Source organism: Heterocephalus glaber, unplaced genomic scaffold (assembly GCF_053883595.1).
Source record: "Heterocephalus glaber isolate CG9 unplaced genomic scaffold, H.glaber_assembly_v1.0 deba00001452, whole genome shotgun sequence".
Lineage (NCBI taxonomy): Eukaryota > Metazoa > Chordata > Mammalia > Rodentia > Bathyergidae > Heterocephalus > Heterocephalus glaber.
The window spans coordinates 5,559,657-5,578,114 of NW_028258302.1; the positions used below are offsets into that span (position 1 = coordinate 5,559,657).

General features: G+C 38.8%; 1 long non-coding RNA gene across 1 annotated transcript in view; it reads right to left on the reverse strand.

Annotated features, from left to right (window-relative positions):
• Window positions 1-6,261: 6,261 nt before the first annotated feature.
• Window positions 6,262-18,458, reverse strand: part of LOC147827191 (uncharacterized) — a 52,878-nt gene continuing 40,681 nt past the window's right edge. Inside the window, exon 3 of the long non-coding RNA XR_015452730.1 lies at window positions 6,262-17,189. This is a non-coding gene — a long non-coding RNA (uncharacterized LOC147827191). The remainder of the gene's footprint in view (window positions 17,190-18,458) is intronic.

The window sequence follows — 18,458 nt, forward strand, 5'->3', positions numbered from 1 at the left end:
AAGGAAGAAATTAAATTGTCATTATTTGCTGATGATATGATACTGTACATAGAAGACCCAAAAAACTTGGCCAAAAGACTTCTAGACTTAATTGACAGATTCAATAGAGTAGCTGGATACAAGGTCAACACTCAAAAAACAATAGCCTTCTTCTACACAAATAACAGACTCGCTGAAAGAGAAATTAGGGAAATAATTCCTTTCAAAATAGCATCCAAAAAAAATGAAATATCTAGGAATCAATCTAACAAAGGAAGCAAAAGACCTCTACACTGAAAACTACAGCACTTTGAAAAAAGAGATTGAAGGGGATATAAGAAAATGGAAAGACATCCCTCGTTCCTGGGTAGGAAGAATCAATATAGTGAAAATGGCCATACTTCCAAAACTACTATATAGATTTAATGCAATGCCAATTGAAATTCCAACAATATACTTCACAGAACTAGAGAAAACAATCCAAAAATTTACTTGGAACCAGGAGAGACCTAGAAAAGCAAAAGCAATTCTAGGCAACAGAGACATGGCGGGGGGTATCACAGTCCCCAACTTGCAATTATACTACAAAGCTACTGTGATAAAAACAGCATGGTACTGGCAAAGAAACAGACCTGAGGATCAGTGGAATAGATTAGAAGATGCAGAAACAACTCCAGACACACTCAGCCACCTCATCTTTGACAAAGGCACCAATCACCCTCATTGGAGGAAAGATAGCCTATTTAATAAATGGTGCTGGAAAAACTGGATTTAAACTTGTGAAAGATTGACTGAATCACCCCGCTGCAGACAGGCAGCCACCTAGTTCCACACTACAAATACACAGAGGACACCAGACCACCAGACCAAGGTACTGAGTCCGCTGTTCCTGGCCCAGAGGTAGGGGCTTCTGAGCCACCATCCCACTGCTCCTGGTCCAGAGGAAGGGGCTTCCAGGCCACCATCCCTCCCGCTGCTCCCAGCCCACAGGAAAGGGCTTTTGGGTCACCATCCCTACAGCTGCTCCTGGCCCCTGTCCCACCTCACCCAGCTCAGAGGAGGTAATCCGTGCAGGCGCTAACAGCCCCCCACCCCAGTCAAAATGAGAAAACATGTACATAAGTCTCAAAACCAGACTTCCAGATCACCTACAGCAACCCCAAAGGGAAATGAGAAGGAACACTCTGATACTCAACCACCTGGACCCACTGAACTGGCAACAAAAGGGGATCTGGAAAAAATGAAATCAGAAATAATTTCTCAGATAACAGGAGAAATTGTGCCCCTAGTGCAAGACATGATTAATAAATCTAGAGAGGAGCTGAGGAACATGATGGAATCCCAACACAGGAAACAAATGGAATCCATAAAACAGATGCAAATAGATTTCCAGGACATGAAAAACTCCATTGAAAGTCTACACAGTAGAATGAGTCAATGTGAGGACAGAATTTCAGATATAGAAGATAAGATTGCAATTAGTGACCAGGAAAAGAAAAATTGCTTCAAAATTATAAGAGAACATGAGAAATCAATCCAGCAGCTGCTAGATGATGCAAAGAAGAATAACATAAGACTGATTGGGCTCAATGAAGAAACAGGAGAGAGTGGAGATGACATAAAAAATCTCTTCACAGAAATAATGGCAGAAAACTTCCCAAGCAGGGGAAAAGAGCTTGACATACAGATAAGTGAGGCATATAGGACTCCAAATAGCCTTGATCAAAAAACAATCTACACATAGGCATATAATTGTTAAGATTCCAGAAACTCAACAGAAGAACAAAGTCCTCCAAGCAGTCAGAAAAAAGAAACAAATCACATACAAAGGAAAGCCCATCAGAATCACAGCAGACTTCTCAACACAAACCATCAAGGCAAGAAGAGCTTGGAGTGACATATTCCAAGCCCTAAAAGAAAACAGCCTCCAACCCAGATTGATGTACCCTGCAAAACTATCTTTCAAAATGGATGGAGAAATAAGATACTTTCATGACAAAGAGCACCTTAGGAACTTTGTGAATACCAAACCAGTACTCCAAAGAATTTTACACAATGTCCTAGGAACAGACATTGAGGATCACAACCCCAGGAAGCAAAGCAGAATGAACCCATCTGGCATGACAAGAAATTAGATGTAAAGGGGGAGAACCCAACAAAAAGAAAAAGTCATGGCAATGATAAGTCAATACATTTCAGTTATAACCATCAATGTTAATGGTCTCAATTCACCAATCAAAAGAAATAGACTGGCAGAATGGGTCAAGAAGCAAAATCCAACAATATGCTGCATACAAGAAACACACTTAATTCAAAAGGAAACTCATAGGCTGAAAGTTAAAGGGTGGAAAACAATACTCCATGTGACAGGAACCCGAGAAAAAGCAGGAGTAGCTATTCTCTTTGCAGATCAAGTAGATTTCAAACCAACACTGATTAAGAGAGACGAAGAAGGACACTACATCCTTGTAAAGGGAAGAATCCAAGAGGAAGAGATGACAATCATAAATATCTATGCACCAAACACTAGTGCACCCAACTATATAAAACAAATACTAACGGACATGAAAAGTCATATATGCACTAATACAATTGTAGTGGGGGACCTCAGCACCCCACTGTCACAAATAGATAGATCAACTAGACTAAAAATAAGTAATGAAATACTAGAACTCAATCGAACTCTTGAACAAATGAACTTAACAGATGTTTACAGAGTCTTCCACCCCACAAAATCAGAATACACATTCTTGTCAGCTGCACATGGGTCATTCTCCAAAATAGACCACATACTCACACATAGAACATGTTTAAGTAAGTGCAAAGGAATTGAAGTTATCCCCTGTATATTATCAGACCATAGTGTGATGAAATTGGAGATCCATAGCAAAAGAAACTCAAAAAATTTCATAAACACATGGAAACTGAACAACACACTTCTGAATAACCAATGGGTCACAGAGGAAATTAAAGAAGAAATCAGACAGTTCCTTCAATTAAATGACAATGACAATACAACATATTGGAATCTATGGGACACACTGAAAGCAGTCTTACGAGGGAAATTCATAGCAGTGAATACACATATTAGGAAAACAGAATGAGCCCAATTAAACAACCTGATGCTGAACCTCAAGCTTCTAGAAGAAGAAGAGCAGGACAACCCCAAAGTTCATACAAGGGAGGAAATTATAAAGATCAGAGGAGAAATCAATGCAATGGAGACTAAGAGAATGATACAAAAAAATCAATGAAGCCAAGAGTTGGTTCTTTGAAAGAATAAACAAAATTGACAAACCTTTAGCTAATCTTGTCAGAAAAAGGAAAGAAAAGGCCCAAATCCATGCAATTAGGAATGAAAAGGGTGAAATTATAACAGACCCAGCAGAAATCCAGAGGATCATCAATACCTACTTCCAGAACCTATATGCCAATAAGATGGACAACACAGAAGAAATGGACAGACTCCTAGATACATATGAATTACCAAAGTTGAACGAAGAAGACCTAAAAATTCTGAACAACCCAATATCAACCAATGAAATTGAAAATGTAATTAAAAACTTATCAACTAAGAAAAGCCCGGGCCCTGATGGCTTCACTGCTGAATTCTACAAGACATGTAGAGAGGAACTGCTGCACTACTGTTTAAACTCTTCAATGAAATTGAAAGGGAAGCAATACTCCCAAATTCATTCCTGGAAGCAAGCATCACCTTGATCCCCAAAGCAGAGAAAGACCCAACTGAAAGGGAGAACTATAGGCTGATCTCACTAATGAACATAGATGCAAAAATCCTTAATAAGATACTGGCAAATAGAATGCAGAAGATCTTCAAGAAGATCATACACCCTGATCAAGTGGGATTCATTCCAGGGATGCAGGGATGGTTCAATATACGAAAATCAATCAATGTAATACACTATATCAATAGAGCCAAGGACAAAAACCATATGATTATCTCCATAGATGCAGAAAAAGCATTTGACAAAATCCAACATGCATTTATGATAAAAGCCCTACAAACACTTGGAATAGATGGTCTCTACCTCAAACTGATAGAAGCCATCTATGAAAAACCAACAGCCAATATCATACTAAATGGTCAAAAACTGAAATCCTTCACACTAAAATCAGGAACAAGACAAGGATGTCCACTATCACCACTCTTGTTCAATACAGTTCTGGAAACATTAACCACGGCAATTAGACAAGAGAAAGAAATAAAAGGAAGAAAGATAGGTAATGAAGAAGTCCAATTGTCATTATTTGCAGATGACATGATACTCTATATAGAAGACCCCAAGAACTCCACCAAAAGTCTTCTAGACTTAATAACCAAATTCAGTCAAGTAGCTGGTTACAAGGTCAACACACAAAAATCAATAGCTTTCCTCTACACAAATGACAGACTCACTGAGAGAGAAATAGGGCAAAGAATTCCTTTCACAATAGCATCCAAAAAACTGAAATACCTAGGAATCAACCTAAAGAAAGAAATCAAAGACCTCTTCTCTGAAAACTATGGCACTCTGAAAAGAGAGATTGAACGTGATATCAGAAAATGGACAGACATCCCCTGCTCCTGGGTAGGAAGGATTAATATAGTGAAAATGGCCATACTTCCAAAACTGCTATATAGATTTAATGCAATTCCAATTGAGATCCCAGCAGCATACTTCATAGATCTTGAGAAAACAATCCAAAAATTCATTTGGAACAAGAAGAGACCCAGAATAGCAAAAGCAATTCTAGGTAACAGAGACATGGCAGGGGGTATCATAATCCCCAACCTGCAACTCTACTACAAAGCTACTGTGATAAAAACAGCATGGTACTGGCAAAGAAACAGACCTGAGGACCAGTGGAACAGATTAGAAGATGCAGAAACAACGCCAGACACTCTCAGCCATCTCATCTTTGATAAAGGAGCCAAACACTCTCACTGGAGGAAAGATAGCCTCTTTAATAAATGGTGCTGGAAAAATTGGGCTTCAACTTGCCAAAGATTCAAACTAGACCTATATCTCTCACCATGCACTAAACTAAAATCAAAATGGATTAAAGATCGAAATATTAAAATAGAAACTCTGAACCAGTTGGAACAGAGGTTAGGTAGAACCCTTGAAGACATCAGTGTAGGAAAAGCTTTTATGAACAAAACCTCAGTTGCCTGTGAACTAGCACAAACAATCAACAAGTGGGATCTCTTCTTATTAAAAGGCTTCTGCACAGCAAGAGAAACCACTAGCAGTGTGAAGAGACAACCCACAATGTGGGAAAAAAATCTTTACTTGCTCTTCCTCAGACAAAAGTCTACTATCTCGAATCTATAAAGAACTTAAAAAGATCAGACCTCCCAAATTTAAAGACCCAATCCAAAAATGGGCATCTGAAATGAACAGACGTTTCTCAGACAAAGAAGTAGAAATAGCAAATAAATACATGAAAAAATGTTCAACATCACTGGTCATTCGAGAGATGCAAATGAAAACAACACTGAGATTCCATTTCACTCCAGAAAGAATGGCTGCTATCAAGAAATCACCAATAACAAATGCCGGCGGGGCTGTGGGAGGAACCCTGCTCCACTGCTGGTGGGAGTGCAGACTGGTGCAACCACTGTCGAAATCAGTATGGAGATACCTCAGAGAACTAGGACTAGAGGTCTCATTTGACCCAGCTATTCCCCCGCTGGGGATCTTTCCAAAGAATTAAAAGAATCATACCCCAGCGATATATGTGCATCCATGTTTATAGCAGCACAGTTTGTAATAGCTAAAGCTTAATAACAGCCCAAGTGCCCATCAACTGGAAACTGGATAAAGAAGATGTGGTTTTTATATGAAATGGAGTACTACTCAGCCATAAAGAACGAGAAACTAGAGACATTTATAGCTGAATGGATGCATATTGAGGCCATACTCATAAGTGAAATAAATAGGACACACCTGTATAAATACTGAATAGTTTCTCTAGTATGAGAAACTGAAAGAATTAAAATGGTTAATAAGAATTAAAATTATTAAAATGAATAATTGATAATTTGAAATAGGAAGAAAAGGTTCGAAGAGGTAGGGGTGGTTGGAGGGGAAGGGGAAAAAAAGGAGGGAAAAGAAAATTTACGAGAAAAGAAAAAATATGGAAACAAAATCTACGTAAATAGGGAAGGGTGGAGGAGGTGAAGGGTCCACAGGTAATGGGGAAAAAATAAGAACCAAGATACGTCATGTACAGATACAAGCACCTAATGATAAATGTAAGTGTATTGTTTACCTAAAATGTACCAATAAAAGAATTTAAGGGGAAAAAAAAGAAAATGTAAAATTCTGTATCAAACAGTAGTATCCATTGATGAATCAGAAGAGGCAAATTTCAGCAATGAACTAGAAAAACAAAAATTTGAATTAATTTGTACAAATACAGAGAAAACTAGAGAAAGTGAAAAGGTGATCAGTGAAATGTGTAGGGTTGACAGAATCCCACTTTGAAGAACGGAGCTTTGGCTGAGATGCATTGGTGGCTAAAAGGTGCATTAGCAGTTTCTTCCCTTGTGGAAAAAGAAGGATGGTGAAGACTGGGGGAGAAGTCTCCTGCTCTCTGCATACCCCACTGAGAATGGAGAGACAAAGCAGGCTGAAAACTGGCTGACTGAGACAGTCTGAAGGCTGCAAAGGATGTCCTTATGAGGAGTGTTCAGACAGTGATGGAGAAAACTGTGTTTTGACATCAACACCCATGGAGTCCTTAGAATCAATGAAAAGCATTTTCTCAGTTCTGGACATAAATCCAGATAAGATTGGTTTGTATAATCATAGACACTAGTTAATAATCAGTAACAAAAGGACAAGATGGAAGCTAACTACTCATTTCATTCAATTCTACCCTAAATATACCAATATATTTTTTAAAAACATGTTTCAAATTGTCATCTCCATTCCTTCTATTTCCATGGTTTTCTCAGTCCTTGCTAATCAAACGTCTGTCCCCCCACCCCAAGGCTGCTTGCTAAGGTTAATAGTGCCCACTAGGTTGCCAAATCTTGTGACCACTTTTTGAGTCATCTTTATCAGACCTGTCAGCAATATGCAAGATAAGTTGACCACCGCCTCCCTTTTTTGAATATTTTAACTTTTTATTTTTAAATTTTGCAAGAAAACTACAATGATCACCACTATAGCCTTCATATAGATCCTGTTATTGTTTAACATTTTATCATATTTGTCTTAGCTAGATAAAATAGATAAAACTCTTGAGGACATAGGTGTAGGCAAGGACTTTATAAAAAGAATTTCAGTGGCACAAGATATAGTACCAAGAATCAGTAAATACCATCATAACAAATTTTAAAACTTCTGCACAGCAAAGGAAAGAGCCAACATACAGAAGAGACAACCTAAAGAGTGGGAAAAAAATTTTTGCCAGTTCCTCCTCAGACAAAGGACTAATATCAAGAATAAATGATATTAAAAAATCAGACCTTTCCAAATAAAGACCCAGTGGAAAAATGGGCAACTGTATCAGTCAGTGCTCACTAGATTGGATTTTCATGATGTTAAGAAAGAGTTACCTCTTAGTCTATCTAACCTAATGAAAAATAAATGTTAAAGTTTTATTTATTTATTTATTTATTTATTTATTTATTTTGGCACCAGGGATCGAACTCAGAACCTTGTGCTTGCAAGGCAGGTGGTGACAGCACTGAGCTAAATCCCTGGCCCCTTCAAGTTTTATTTTTAAAGATACATTCTACATTTCTTTAAGTAATCAAGAGGAAAACAAATGGATAATTTTAAAATCATCAGAATACAGTGAGTGCACATTAGTATTTCCTATTTAGTAAGTGTCTGTGGTGAGTACACACCAGATAGAGCCTTGGATATGACTGCCTGCTAACAATGTGAAGCTAAATGACAGGTGTTTTCATTTATCATATTGATACAACATAAATAAAGGAGTTGGCAGGAAAGTAGGTCCAGAGAATGATGTAAGTATCAGACCATAGCCTAATTTCTTTGGAATCCTTCAACAAAATTATTTCTGATAATCCACAGCGATACTCACTATTCAGCTCTATATGGATAACTCCTTGGTTTTACAATGTTACCATACACAAATGTATCTATCAGTCAGTGCTTACTGGAGAAAGATTTAATGCAAGATATACAAATATGTAAGAACTTACAAGGTTGGCTTACAATGGCAACCCGCAGAGTCAGGTGTGGAAAAGTGCAGAGGAGCTGTCTCTGCGCTGGAGATGTGAAGGATCCAGTCAAAAGGCTGGAGCTCACTGTAGGGTCCTGTGTGAGTCTGTATCAGGAAGCCCAAGGGTCTGCACCAGAAGGCCGAAGAGTCTGCACTGGAAGCCAGGAGATGACGTCCAAGGTGAAGGTGAAGACTGGAGCTCCTCTGAAGAAACAGAAGTGAGCCTTCCTTCTTCATTTCCCTTTTATTCCATTCAGGTAGCAAGCCATTGGTCACTGTCACGGTGGGTCTTCAGTCTTCAACAAATCCCTTCAGCCACGCCCAGAACTATGCTGATCCAATTTAGTTGGGCATTTCTTGCTCAAATTGCCACAATCAGTTAATTATCACAGAGATTGAAATGAATTGATAATTTTCAAAAGTACGAAAGGACAATAAATACATGAAAAGATGTTCAGCATCTTTGACCCTTAGAAAAATGCAAATTAAAAGAACACTGAGATTTCATCTTCCTCCAGAAAGAATGTCTATTATCAAGAAGTCAAATAATAAATGCAGGCAAGACTGCTGGGGAAAGGGAACTCTTTTACAAAATTGTTGGTGGGAATATAAACTAGTGCGATAACTGTGGAAATCAGTATGGAGATTCCTCAAAAAACTAACACTAGAAATTCCATTTGACCCAGTTATTCCCCTTCTAATTATCTTCCTGAAAGAGTTAAAAATATCCTATTATAGTGATACATGTATACCTGTGTTTATAGCAGCGCAATTCATATTAGCTAAATCTTGGAAGTGGCCTATTTGTCTATCAACAGATAAATGAATAAAGAAAATGTGGTATTTATAAATAATGGAGTACTACTCTGCCATAAAGGATAAACATGAGTCATTTGTAGGAAAATGAATACACTTTGAGGCCTTAATGCTAAGTGAAATAAATCAAACACACAAGCTTAAATATCACATGGTTTCTCTTATATGAGAAACTCAAAATATAAATAAAGAACAAAATAAAAGATAGTAGGAAATAGGGAGATAGATCTTTTTCAAATGAGAAAGATCAAGAGATAAAAGGAGAAAGAAGGAGGTGGAGAAAAAGGGGATGAAAAAAGAATTGAGATGTATTAAGTATATGTACCAACTCCTCACAAAGAATGTAATCCTTATGTAATGCAAGCATGTACTAATAAAAAAATGAAAAGAAAATAGACCTAGTATTATTTTTGCTGAGCCATTTAAGGATAAGCTATAGGCATCATGATCCTTCACCCCTGAATACTTACGCTTTTATTTCCAAAGAACAAGGAAGTGTATCATGGATACAATATTATTAGCTGAAAGATACACTATGTTCTACTTTCTCCCTGTATCTCTATAATTGACTGTTACAACATTTCCAATCCCATATCCAGTCCATGATTATGCATTGTATATAGTGGTCATGTTCATTTGTTTCCTTTAATCTGGAACTGTTCCTCAGCCTTTCTTTGTCTTTCATGACATTGATATTTTTGATGGGTACAGAGCAAGTTGTTTTGTAGAATGTCTCATGGACTCTAGTGATTAGATTCAGATTATCCATTTCTGGCAAGGACACAATGAAAGTCACGTTGAGTTTTTCTAAGTGCATTGCACCATGAGGTTTTGATGATGCTTTGGCCTATCAGTGGTAATATTCACTTTGATCCCTTGATTAAAGTGGAATCTACCAGCTTCCTGTTGTAAAGGGATTCCCCTTTCTATTTAGTGATCTGGGAGATACTCTAATTTGGAGCCCCAATGAAATCCTACTCTCAAATTTTTAAAACCATTAATATTTCTCTCAATCAATTTTTATAAAATGTTGAACTTCTTACTTTTTCATTCCTTTATTCTTTTTATTTGGCATTCTACTGGGAGGCCTTCACCTTTGCTTTGTTTGTATTAGAATAAATCCATGAATTATTTTGTTATTCATTGAGTTAGAACCTATTACTATTACTGTTCATTTTGATTATCCCCAATTTGGCCAGTGTGAGTTTTTTAAGGACAATGACCAATCTAGAACTCTAGCCCATAATCTGCAGCAAGCAGCCCAGGAAGCTATTCCACTATCTACAGTAGCCAGCCCAGAAAGCTAAGCTTATCTGCCATCTATAAGTCAGGCTACCAACCCATACAGGAAGCCAAACAATAACCCCTCTAATAATCAGCCCCACATGGCCAGGAGTTGATCAAATTCTCTAATTTTTGTCCTTACCTTGGCCCAGCCCTGGAATCAACCTTTCCCCTGAGGAACCTACTTGTTCCTTAGAAACCAAGATCTTGGAACTAGTTGTGTGCATTGTCACTAGGGTTACTGTTTCCTTTCAAGAGACTTTTAGGAACACTCATTTCTGTAGGGAATGATGACACTACACTCCCTGGTTTTTCCTCCTACTCATAATCTCCTCTGCTCTCACTTTTCTTTAATCTATCTCTAAATGTCTAAGCACCCCAAGTCTCAGTCTTAAGTCTCTTCCTCTTTTTTAAGACAAAATGATGAGTTCAATTATTTAAAAAATGTTTACTAAGTACTTATGATACAGAGGAAAGAACTCAGAGTAGGTGGTTGAAGTCCTGGGTTCAAGCCCAGGTATGTTACTTCCCAATTGTATGGCGTAGGGCAAGTCTCTAGAGCAAAGCCTTGCTTCTCCACATGTAAAAAGAGGCTTAATACATGATATAATGTAAGTAAAATCACTTGCTAAATATTTAACTACTGCATATCATAGTCATGAAACTCCAGTGTGCTAAAATATGCCCATCTGATGCATAAACATCTAGGCTAAAATGAGTTAATACATGCAAAGTAAGCAAGACAGTGCCTGGCATAGAGTTAATATCATATGTGTGTTTATTATTTCTACTAGTTTTATACCCACTGGTTACCTTGCCCGTATCCACCCTTTTCTCAGAGAAGTAAAGAGCCTGATCTTCCCAGTTCAAGGTTAACCCTGTACTTCCAGATTTAAATAGAGTAGATTTAAGGCTCTTTCCTTCTCCCATTGATCTTGATTGAGGAGACCATGGTATGCATATAGCCCTGACGTGCTGGTCCCCATTGTCAGAGGCTCACTCCTCATTGCCCCTGCTCTCTGATAACAGCTGTCAACCCCATGCACTTCACTCAACCTGCAATGAATGCTGGCTTCAGGCAGCTGGGTTACCCATTTAACTCTTCCCCTGACCTTGTTTCTTTGGATCTGCCAGACCTCTCATCTTAGCCACAGAAGCTGTTGTCTGCTCTCCTTTCACCATGTTGGGAAGCATGACTTGTCATACAGCGGTGGAGCCCAGCTGCCCAGGCACTTCAGTCACCCATTGCTTCTCTACCTTCCAGGCCATTTGGGGTCTGAGCTCCCATGAGAGCCTTGCAATTCCCTCCTCTGTATCTTGAGAAGCCAGGTTATCCTTCACTTCTCAGATTCCACCCCACCTTCTCCCCACAACGAATCTGACTTTGCTATCAGGTTCCTGTGATCCCAGTCCCACACTCACTCCTTCCAAGGACTCAACTCAAATAGATGAGAGAGCTCAGCCTCTTCTCAGGGACCAGCATCTAAGCTCCAGACGCATCCCCTCCTACTCTCCATCTTACCAACTGATCCATCTATTTCAGGGAGAGAAAATATACTTACATCATCATCTATTCTTCCCTACTATATGGTTTGGGGTTTAAAGTTCTGTTTTCTGGTGTTCAAAACCAAACTTTTAGAATAAAAACAAAATAAACCAGTGGAACTATAACCACCTTTCTTTCTTCAAAACTCAGCTTTTAGATTGAAAACCTTGGTTTTCAATACTTTCTTGTATTGTAGTTTTACAACCATCTACTTAGAAGCTCACAGTTAAGAAATAGACTCTGTTCCCAGCTATACCCCCTAAGGGCAGCTGCATTAATGGTGAAGAAAATAGTAATGAATACAGGAAAGCATGGAGAAATGGAACCACAATTTCAAAATATTTCTCTGTACTACAAACACAATAGCAATTTTTTTCTGGACAATAGTTTTGACTGCTCAGCCTGGTGAGTTGAGTCCGATCTGTATTACCCTTATCAACTACTATCAACTTAACCTGCCTACATATGTCAGTCCTGATTTCTTCTGAGTAACCTCTTTACCTTTAGTATTCACATTTAGTGGGTATGGGGAAGGTGCCCTATCCTCACCTGAGACAGACCCACCTTCAGCATTTGATGTGGAGGGGAAGCCCTATGTATTCCCTTGTGGAGAAGAGACCACTCAGCCTGACTGGCCTTGGACCAGGGTGAGCTGGATCCACTAGAAAAGCTTTCCTCCAGGTGAGTTCCAAGCCAGGTCTTGGAAAATGTAATGGATGTATGGATGTGGACAGGCAGACAGGAAAGATATGGTGGACAATATATGCATAGGGCAAGATGTTCTGGGCCAGCAAGACTTTCGGTTTATTGGAGTAGATCTGACAGACAGTTTAATACTGCACATTGCTGATAGGCTGAGGAATACCAATGAAGACCTTAAATGACAAGGAACAGCGATCAGGATTTGAGCAGCAGCATCAGGCCTAGGTAGTATATATAGTGATATAGGATATCTAAAGCCTTCTCTGGGCACTCTGATTCCCACATGTCAACATAGGATCTGGGCTTGTTTTAGTCATAGTTTTTATTTTGTTATATTTTATTTTATTGGTATATGTTCACAATATATGAATTCTTACATCCTAAGATGAAGTTTACATTCAGCTTAAGGAGTAGGTATGTGTACATAACACATTTTTTTTTTTTTGGTACTGGGGATCCAACTCGGGACCTTGTGCTTGTGAGCCAGGCACCAGAAACACTGAGCTAAATCCCCAGCCCTTACATCTTGATTCTTTTTTATTCCCCTTCACCCTCTCCACCCAGTTCCCTCCCTCTGTCTCTAGAGTTATAGATTTTAGTTCAAAGAATTGTCTTATTTTATAAGCTAGTGCACTTTGGGACCCACCCTGAAATCCAGTATCCCATAAACCATTCTATCTACTGGTCTCAGCTAAGGCAGTTGTGTTAGACAGCTTTCCATTACTATAATAAAATACCTGGGATGGTCAACTTTAAAAGAAGAAAGGTTTATTTTGGCTCACAGTTTTGAAGGTTTCAGTCCATGGTTGTTTCGTGGCCTTAGCTAAGCAGCACATCATGGCGTAGAGCATGTGGTAGAATGTAATCATTCAACTCGTAACAGTTAGGAAGCAAAGAGAAAAATAGAGGTTAGGATACCAATATCCTCTTTGAGTACATGTCCCCAGTGACCTAACTTCTTTCCACTGGGCCCTAATTCTTGAAGGTTCTATCACTTCCCAATGGTATCACAGGCTGGGGACTAAGCCTTCACTATGTGGGCCTGTGAGGGACATTTAAACTCTACATTGTAGAAGTGTGGGATAAAGCCTTTGATGGCCAAATGCTTTGAGCCTGGTTCAGTATCACCTTCATTTCTCACCTAGACTTCTTAGATGGTCAATTGGGCCTAAGCTCTATCATACTGTATGAACCTAGTCTCTGTATAAACACTTTCCATGACTTCCCATTTCCCTACAAGTAAAATCCAGATGCCTCTCTGGTCCATAAGCCCCTCCCTAACCTTACCTGGTACCACTCTCCTCTTTCACTCTGTTCCAGACTCTGGCCTTTTGTCCCTCTAATGAGTTAAACTTATTCCTGCTTTATGTCCTTTGTACTACCAATTCCTCTGCTAATAATTCTCTTCCTCTGGTTCTAAAATACCTAGCTCCTTCTCACCCTCTAGGCCTCCACTCAAAGTTCACCACCTTTTCCTTGCCACTCCTAAATTACCCCTTTCTTCCCCCATGCCACACTCCATTTATCATGTTTTATTTTTACTTTTCTCTCCATCTGAACGGACTCTATTTGTGCACCTGTTTGTTGTCCACCTGTGTTACTAGAAGGTAATCCCCGCCAGAGAACTTGCTGTCTGATGCATGGCTGCACCCTTGGCATTCAGGTGGTTCCTGGCATACAAGAGGATGGTCTTGGCATTCAATAATACTTACTGAATGTTGGATAAATTCTAGATCAATCCAATCTACTTACTCTTGGCCAAAGACAGTAAGACAAAGCTCCATTTTCCTCCCATCCCTGCAGCTTCAAAGATCATGGAGAAAAAAAGGATATTTAGCTATGCAAAGTCAAGTCCAGTGGTTTTTAAAACTTGTTATTTAAATGTTAGCTTGTTTTTATTGTTTGATTTCAAATAAAACTTACACAAAATGGTAATTTATAAAAACAGTATAAGGAGAGCTGAAAATGACAGCCAGATTTCTTACTACTAGAGAAAGAAATTGGAAGTAAGCAAGAGAGACATGCTAGAATGAACCCTGTGGTGTTGGATTAAACTCAGAAAGATCAGTATAAATTCACATGTTTGCTTATCTGTTCAGATAGCAATGAGTGTAGAAATGTGAGTGTACGTGATGAGTGTATAAACACACACATATTCCAGAGCTCTGTCCTCTAAGAGGGCCTAGCAGCTGTGATGTTTCAGTAGTGAAAAGCACACTAGTTTCCAGATCTTGGCTTCTAAATACCATTCTCCGATAAACAGAATTAGAAATCCTTGGAGAAATGTCTGATTCTAGGGTTGAGGGGGAAGCAATAAGGTGCTCAGGGGTCTTAGTTACTTTTCTTGTAACTAAGAGAACAAAATACACAACACCCAAAGTTAAAAGGGGAAAGGTTCATTTAGCTCACAGTGTGTAGAGACTTCAGTCCATAATTGTCTGGCTCCAAGGCAGGGTTGCACATGGAAGAGGGGCAACAGTTCATGGCAGACTGATGATAGCAAAGCAACAAGGGATTTAACAGCATCTTTCTGCCCCTTTTATCTTATCTAAACTACCACGATTAGGGCGATGCAGACTGATTTAGTACTCACACGCCCTTAATCCCAGCAATGCACACTCTAGATTCAGCCACCTCTAAGAAAGCCTATGACTGCATGAGGCTTTGGGGGGGCATCTAGACATAAACCATAACAGCAGGCGAGCCCGGGACATCTTGTAATAATAGAAAGTGAAGAAGTGCTGAGAAAGAGAGAGAGAGAGAGAGAGAGAGAGAGAGAGAGAGAGAGAGACCAAGAGAAAGAGTCAGAGAGACAGAGACAGAGAGGGAATAAGAAGAATAATAGGAACATGCCAAAAGTAGACAGAAGCCAAAATTACAAAAATTAGCTTATAACCCTTCAAAACGAAACAAATTGCAGTCAGTCCATACAGATATAAATATTAAATGGCTAGAGAAGAAACAAATGTCTAGAATGACACTGAAGAATTCCAAGTAATTTATGTAGACCTTCCCTCCTCAAGGAAAGCAAAGCAGAGCTCCCCACTCAGGTGTGGACTCTGCCTAGTGACTTCATTCCAAAGCATATGGGAAAGGTACCAGAAGGAAAGAGATTACCTTTAAGTGGGGAAATCTAATGAACACTGCCTCACCCAGGTGGTCAAGGTCAACAGCAACAATGACGAGTCATGTTGACTACATGGACCTTTGATAAAATGTGGAAATGTGCCAAAACTCATATATCCTCCCCCAAACTCATAACTACATGCTAAATATGAGAAAACTATCAGAAATTCCAATGAGAAATTGGAACAACATACATAGTCCTTAATTTATCAGTAATGGCTCATTAAATATATCATAATAACTTCAGATGTTACTAATAGGGGAAACTGGGTACTGGGTATATGGGAACTCTCTGTACTATCTTTGCAATTTTTCTGTAAAACTAAAACTGTTCTAAAATAAAAAGATTATTTTTTTAAAAAGCTCACTTAACGGTATTTTAAAACGTGTGAATTTTATTGGATAAAAATAATACCTCAATTTTTGAAAATGAAAAAAAAGTTGAGGAACTTGAGAGATTTTCCCAGCATAGTTTGTGATAAAGCTAGAATAAGAATTTTAAATTATTTTATTCTATATCTTATACTGGCTGCTATGGACTGAATTGCATCCCCGCAAATTCATAGGTTGAAGCCCTGATCTCTAAAGCGACTCTATCTGAACACAGGTAGTTAGGAAGTAATTAAGGTAAAATGAAATCATAGAGGTGGGTCCCTCATTCAATAAACTAGGTGGCCTTATAAGAAGAGAGAGATCTCGCTTTCTTTTTATGTATGCAAGCACTAAGCAAAGGCCATATAAGGACAAAGTGACCATCTACAAGCCAGGGAGAGAAAAATAAAGTTCTGTTGTTCATGTCATCCAGTATATAGTCCTGTATTTTGTTATAGAAACCCAAGCAGACTAATATGCAACCTTTAAAAATAATGATATAATTTACTAAGTACTATGTCCCAACTACTGTCAGAGATCTTTATAGACACTGAATCCTCACAGAAACCATGAAAGGTGATTGAATCATTTGTTACCCCCATTTGGCAGATGAGAAACCTGAGGCTTAAAAATGGTAACCTATCTGGGCCACACAGCCAACAAGAGTTCACATGGGTCTCGATTACTTGATGTTAGAGCTTAAGTTCTTTGAGTCCCAGAGCTATTGGTGGGATGTGGAGAATTACGTTCCAAATCCTTGAGGACAGAATGTCTGCACAAATTATTGGGAATTCTCTCCCTGGGATAGTTGTCTTTCTCTCTCTCTCTTTCTTTTTTTCATTCATTCATTCATTTGTTTTTTAATGTGGCCGTACCGGGGGTTGAGCCCAGAGCCTTAACACTGAGCCACATAGCTAGCCCTTATTTTATTTTGAGACAGTGTCTTAGCTACTTTTCTCTTGTTACTGAGACAAAATACCTGACACCCAAAATTAAAGGGGGAAAGGTTTATTTGGCTTACAGTTTGGAGAGGTTTCAGTCCATAATCAGCTGGCTCCAAGGCAGGGTGGCAGAGGTGCAATTGTTCGTGGCAGTAGAAGTAGCAAAAGCAACAAGGGAGGCGTGAGGGGCTTCGCAGAGGAGAAACAGTTCATGGTACCTACAGGGTAGCAAAGGCAACAAGGGACTTTAACAGTGTCTTTCTGCTCCTTTTACCTTATTCAGACTACTTGGGTTAGGGTGGTGCCAAACCAATCGCTCATGTGTAGTGGCTTAGTAATCGCAGGCCCTTAGTCCTAGCATCCCACACTCTAGATTTACCCAACTCAGAAAAGGCCCCTCCTACAACTACATGAGGCTTTGGGGGGACTTCAAGACACAAGCCATAACAGTGTCTCACTAAGTCACTAAGCTGCTCAAGCTGGACTCAAACTTTCAACTTCCTGCTTCTGTCTCCCAGAGCTCTGGAATTACAAACATGCACCTCCATACCCAGCTTTTTCCTCATTTATTAATTTATTCAATCCTTTATTTTTTCAGTATGGGCCATGGATATTTATTTTATACTTTGAGTTATAATACAAAACTATGAATGTATGTATGTATGTATTTTTATTTTGTTCAGGTAGTTCCAGCTTTGACTTTTTGCAGTGGGCTCCATGTCAACACACCGCCATTATTGTGCTTTCGAATACTTCTTTATTCTCTGCTTTACTCCAGGATCATTATATATATTTTCTGCCCCAGTCCTAAAATCAACTGGTTTTCCAAAGCGACCTGTTCCTTTTTGTTAAGAAATGGTCTTAGAAACAAGCATCTGGCACTATATATGGTCGTTGCTACTTTAGTGTCCTGATTTCTAGGTCTTCTCAGTTTACCGAGGAAATAAACATATGTATACTAATCCATGTGTACACACACATCTAAAACTATTTCTATACCTAACCATCTATATCTATATTAAGCTACACATGACTTTATGCTGATGTCTCCAGCGCTAATCCATTACCACATGGATCTTTCTGGCCTTCTCCCATTGCTTGTTTGAAACTTTCCCTTCCAACAGTGAGAAACTCGACTCCCACCATCCATCATCTGTTTTCTTAACTATTCAGTCCCAGTATCCATGCTTAGTACTATCAGAATTTTCAACCCATACCCCACAGGAAACAACTTTATCAACTGGAGTATATAATGCTTATTTACTGCTTTTTAACCTTTAGTTCTACAAATTCTGCTCATGTCCAAAATTAGTTAGAGCAGAGCTTTCTTCACAAATGTTGTTTTATACATAAGTAATATAAATAGATTGCTTTGTCACATTCCATCCTGGACCTTGACCACTCCGATTTTTTTTTTAATTTGGGTACATTAAGATTCATTCTTTGTGCTATAAAGTTGGATTTTGATAAGTGCATAGTGTCGTGTA